This window comes from Atta colombica, unplaced genomic scaffold, assembly GCF_001594045.1.
Source record: "Atta colombica isolate Treedump-2 unplaced genomic scaffold, Acol1.0 scaffold126, whole genome shotgun sequence".
Lineage (NCBI taxonomy): Eukaryota > Metazoa > Arthropoda > Insecta > Hymenoptera > Formicidae > Atta > Atta colombica.
The window spans coordinates 1,050,725-1,056,173 of NW_017259213.1; the positions used below are offsets into that span (position 1 = coordinate 1,050,725).

Below are 5,449 nucleotides of genomic sequence, written 5' to 3' on the forward strand. Positions count from 1 at the left end.
CGGTTCAATTAGAAAAAGGAAGATTGGACCGATTATCCTCAAAGAGCGCGATACAAGAATAAAGCGAAGGACGGGAAGAGCGGGACTAAGGAGACCGGCAAGGAACAGGCGCGAGAAATTATAAACGCGAGAGATCAACGTAGAAAAAGAGGGAAAAGGAGAAAGAAATGAAGAGTAAGGAAGGAGACTTCCGTCGCTTCAGTTAAGAACGGATCTACCGAATGATGGAAGGGAAACTTGCAGTAGAATATCCGAATGGATCCGAGACGGACCGACAAACAGCGAACGGATGAACGACGGACGACCAGTAGAAAATGTAAGTAGACGGACAGGGTATAAGACGTGGTTCCAAGGGAAAATGAGGATGGCGAACCGGTCCTCTCTTTCTCTCGCTCTCTCTCTTTCTTTTTCTCTCTCTCTCTCTCTCTCCTGTCTGCCTCTCCTCTCTTCACTCTGCCCTCTCTCTTGTCTGTCTCGGCGTAACGCTGCGGCCGTTTGTCTTTGACGTCACAATACTGGATTTGAACGAGCCAATCGGCACTCGCAGTCTTGTACGCCGGTTACATATGTTGGAGGACGGGTAGTGCTATGCTCGGCCACATCGAGGGGGATCAAATGGTGGGGCGCAAAAGGTGCGTCGGCTGAAAATCGGGACCCGCACGACTGGCAGGCCGCTGGCTGCTGCTACTTGCAGTTGTACAGTGACGAGTGCGGTAGTGCCTCATCTGGTATCGTACCAGGTGTACTCTCTTTCTTTCTCGGTCTCTGTGTCCTTGGTACTCGACGGAGACCGTGAAGGGACCGGATACGTGAAGAACTTTGGGAAATTCTCCTTTTTTGAACCATCAGGTATTCTTCCCGGATCAGGTATGGTCCATGCAAGATTAATAGATCCGTAGTAGTAATGCGCAGTTTGGAGAACGCGCCGAGGAAGATTCGTTCATTCGAAAGCGATATATACTCCTTGAAACTCATCGAGTTTATTTCATACTCGAGTAAAGTCCGTGCGAATCGAGCGGGAGTAGTTAGTGTTAATTAAAATAAATACGAATTTGTATTATAAATTACCGAGTCTTTTCCGGTGTTTTTCATATAAAAGAAAGAATTTTGAACAATTGGAGATTACGAAGTAATTACTTTTCCAAGGTTGAGGAAACATTTCCTGTGTAAACATACAAATCGCCACTTCGATATGCAAACGACGAAATGTTATACATAATTCTAAAGACTTTTGAAAATGAAAGATATATAAAAGAAATATTCATATTTTTTAAATATATAGACGAATAAAATGTTTATTGCTTTACAGCAATTAATACATCTGTAATCCATACAGTACAGAATATTGGAAGAAAATTGCTAAGACGTTATAATGTTGAAGTGTGAACGTTGTTTTTCAACATTGAATCTACTTTGCGAAGTTGATGCAACATTCATAATTTCTGAGATTCTGTTGATTCAACATTAGTGTGCTGTATGAATAATTACACTTGTGAAATAATTAGGAAATTAAAAGAAGCGACCAATGTTTTTGCTAATAATATCTTACATTGTTAAAAAAAGTACATAGTGGATCGAGAATTATTCAACAAATTAATTTTTAAGTGACGTCAAGAAATCATTAATCTTGGAAACATTTTTGTTATATCTTTTTTATATTTAAATCTCTCATTTTATTACTTATTTTTCAAAACTAATAATAAAAATAATAAAAAACTAAAAAATTAGTATTGTATTGACCCTTATTTAAAACATATTTAATACTTTGATAGACGTTGAAAAATTTGATATGAATTCAATGGGCACACGACGAGTTAAGGGTTAAATCAAAATTAGAAATGATAAAATATATGACATAAATAATATGAATATGAGTATAAATATGGATGATTAATTTATTATTATATAAAAAGAGAATTTTTGTAAAAATTATATTAACTTTTGATACATTTTTAGGTCATTTGTGTTCTGCACGTTTCTTTTTTTTATTTATATCCAACAATATTATATACAATAATTATTTATAACAATTTATTATAAAACAACTTTATAAATACTTTCTAAAGGTGTCAAAATATATGTAAAAATTACTTAATTTTTATATATTTGTAAAAGTGATGGAAATTAATCCAGGATACAAAAGACCTATTGGTATATTAAGGTGTGTACTAAGAATTAAAGAAATTATAATAATTAATTTTTTTCATTGCATCATAATCGTGTGGACCAAAAATTCGAAATTGATTTTATGACAATTATAATTTTTATGAGAAAGATTATAAACTATCAATCAATATTTATTCTAGAGACTATATCAATATCTCTATTCTAGTTTGTTTTTAAAATTATTTATTTTTATCAACAACTGTTTATAGATTTTTGTCTTCCAAAAGATAATTTATTATCGCATTTTACTATTTACTATCGCAATTTATTTTTTCTTATAGTTTGAAATTAAATAGATAAATAAATAAATTCTTGGCTTATCTCTAGTTTGAGATTAAAATGTCTTTGTATACTTCATATCAAGATAAAATATTTTCATATTTTAAGTTCTGAATGTTATATATATACAAAGTAGCTTATTTGAAAATCAAATCCAAAAATTTTACTTAATAGACAACTGCTCTAACATCGAATTATCTATAGTATTATCAATAATTAGCTTAGAATCGCAAAAACTGGTAATAGTGTAATTAATTTTTTCATAAAACATAATCACACATGATAAATCGATATCTGCTCTAAATGCAAAATATCAACTGAAATAGCGTCAGAAATAATGATGAGTATCGAAAAAAGAATGAGAGAAAATTAGAAATGATTTCTGCAATTTTAAATTTTTTATCGAATGAAATTTTTGTTAATAATCGTCAATCAATACATAATCAAGCATATTTTGGTATTGCAATTTGAAACGCTGTTGCTATATTCGTCAGTAAAATGAGAATTCTCAGATTATCTTAGGAATGATATGAAACTAATTTATCCAATTTTCCTTTTTGAAAATTGATTGAATGCATTTTTCCACCCGCATTGTTTTATGGAGATTCGTATAGTGTTTCAGAACTAAACTTACATCATTCTCAATATAAGTGGCTTACGTACCAGTCGACACGAGATACATTAGTTGAAATAAACAGTTTTGAAAGTACCGAAGCGTGGAATACCTTGATTTCGTGCCTAATAGCTGAGCTACCAAGAACTTTATTTACATTCAAGATTTAACCGAACAATCGATGTCCTTCGATACAACACAATAGAGGAAATAATAATAAATGATTTAAGATAACGCTCGTGCTTAAAATGAATTTATGGTTCGAATTATATTGGCGTTAATATTGAAACAAATTTTAAAATTTCCCAAACTTTTACAATCAACGCCGCGAGCGCAACGCATTTGTTTTCTACTTGTCGAATTCTCAAGTTCTACACACGATTATATTCAGCATTAACACAAAGATCTTTGTCTTCACATATTTATAAATTAGTAAATTTCGTACACGATTTAATATTAAAACTTATTATTAAGGCATATTATTTTTCTTTGTTTACATATATTGTTTTACCAGTTACTTTAAAATTATTATTCCAATAATATTCCCTAAAATTTCCTTTTGCTAACATTTTTTCGTGAGAGAGAAAGAGAACTATATATTTATTAAAAATTATTATGAAACAAATTGAACAACTTGAAATTCTTGATTTATATCCTTTCGCGGGATAATCAAGATTCTGTGATATTCACATTGAAAATTAGCATCTTTGTTTAAAGAGGATGCGTCAAATAATGATGCAATGTAATCGAACGGAAACGAGATAAGAAGTGAGAAAGTACGAGGATATAAGTTCGCGTACCTCCGATGCTACAAGATATCAGAGAACTTCTTCAAGGTTAAACATCAGGATCGTCAAACACTTTGGTCATTTATAATTATTTTTATTAATTCGAATAAATTATTTATTACGAGAACATTTTACTTGTAAAATTTTACATGTGACATTTTTTTATCTTGAACGAGATGAACAGGAGTTACTAAATTTCCAATCTTTTTTCTAATTTTTACATTCTATTAAATTATTCATTAAGGAACATTATTTCAATTTAATTTCAATTTATTTTTATTTTCTATACAAAAAAGATATTTCTTCGTATTGGTATATTTTAATGCAAATTATAATTATCGATTAATAAATTAATATTGGAAATACATTAGTTTTTCGAATAAGTTTTTCGAAAAAATAATTTCCGCTTACAAAAAGAATTTATAAAAGAAGTAAACACTTAAACCTAACACGATTATCGGTAGGTAAAATATATATCTTTTTTTATTCTAATAAACAAGCATTAAAGAAATTTTTCCCGAAGGTAAAAGATAACGTCATGTGCGTAATTATTTTATGATAATTTATTACGTAAAAGTCAGGAAAGTCTTATTAATCAAGTTTACATTCTCGTATTATTAATAAGAAATTGGTATTGCGAAAAATTTGCTTAGTTAGAAATTATCTCAGCTGAAAATCTTTTTATTATTTACCGTTAACTATCATTAATGTAACGTACAATATTATTACTCTGATTTTTTGCAAATTTTCTGTTGACGACACGCTCTATAATTTCTCAATCTTTAATTTTCATTCCATAAGTTTTATTTGAATTTCTCAAAGACCGATCGCTGTGCAAAGACGGTTCCGCGTTCATATCGCCCGTGCGCGCATCCTCATCGTCGGCGATTCGCACCGTTTCGCGTGCGAATTTCCGTGGACCTCTTAGCAACAAGTTACGCACACACACCTGCCATGGAAAAGCGAAGCCGCGCGAGCGTTCTCGTTGCGGTATAACTCAAGCAAGTCTCCTCCTTGTCGCTCGACGATCTCCGTTACATTATTTTCGTCTACTTTGTGGCTCGTAATCGAGTATAGTTCACACGAGATCATTGATATTTTCCTTAAGCAGATTGTCTTCCATACGAATATACGGAAAAAACTTGCATAACATACAAATTTCGAATTTAAATTAAATTTAAATTGAATTTTATTAACAAAAATTTAGATTTGTAACAAGCTCAATCACCGTATTATCCCTCAAAATGAGGTCCAGAATTTGACAGAATTTGAATTTTATCAAAATTTTTCTTGATAGTTTCTTTAATAAGCAATATTCGTTGCTTTAAAGTTATATGTTTTTGGGAGAATCGATAATGAAATTAATTTTTTGTTTTATTTCGCTATTAATGAGTTATGTTTTGCTTGATTTAATCTTGTTTGGATCTGTACAATCTACTCATTTTTCAAATGATATCAGAGAAAAAAATTGAAAGTTTAAATCTGATAATAATAAGTATCTTTTCGCAAACAATGTATCTAGTCGAATCCTTACTTTAATATAAATTTTGCAAAAATTCTATGTGCATTGACGCGCACGATAATAATTTAATCATATATATAT

The 5,449-nt window shown here is 30.8% G+C and overlaps 1 long non-coding RNA gene across 1 annotated transcript in view; it reads left to right on the forward strand.

Annotated features, from left to right (window-relative positions):
* Positions 1–693: 693 nt before the first annotated feature.
* The window catches only part of LOC108684129, an 11,481-nt gene continuing 6,725 nt past the window's right edge, over positions 694–5,449 (forward strand). The window contains exon 1 of the long non-coding RNA XR_001931623.1: positions 694–849. This is a non-coding gene — a long non-coding RNA (uncharacterized LOC108684129). The remainder of the gene's footprint in view (positions 850–5,449) is intronic.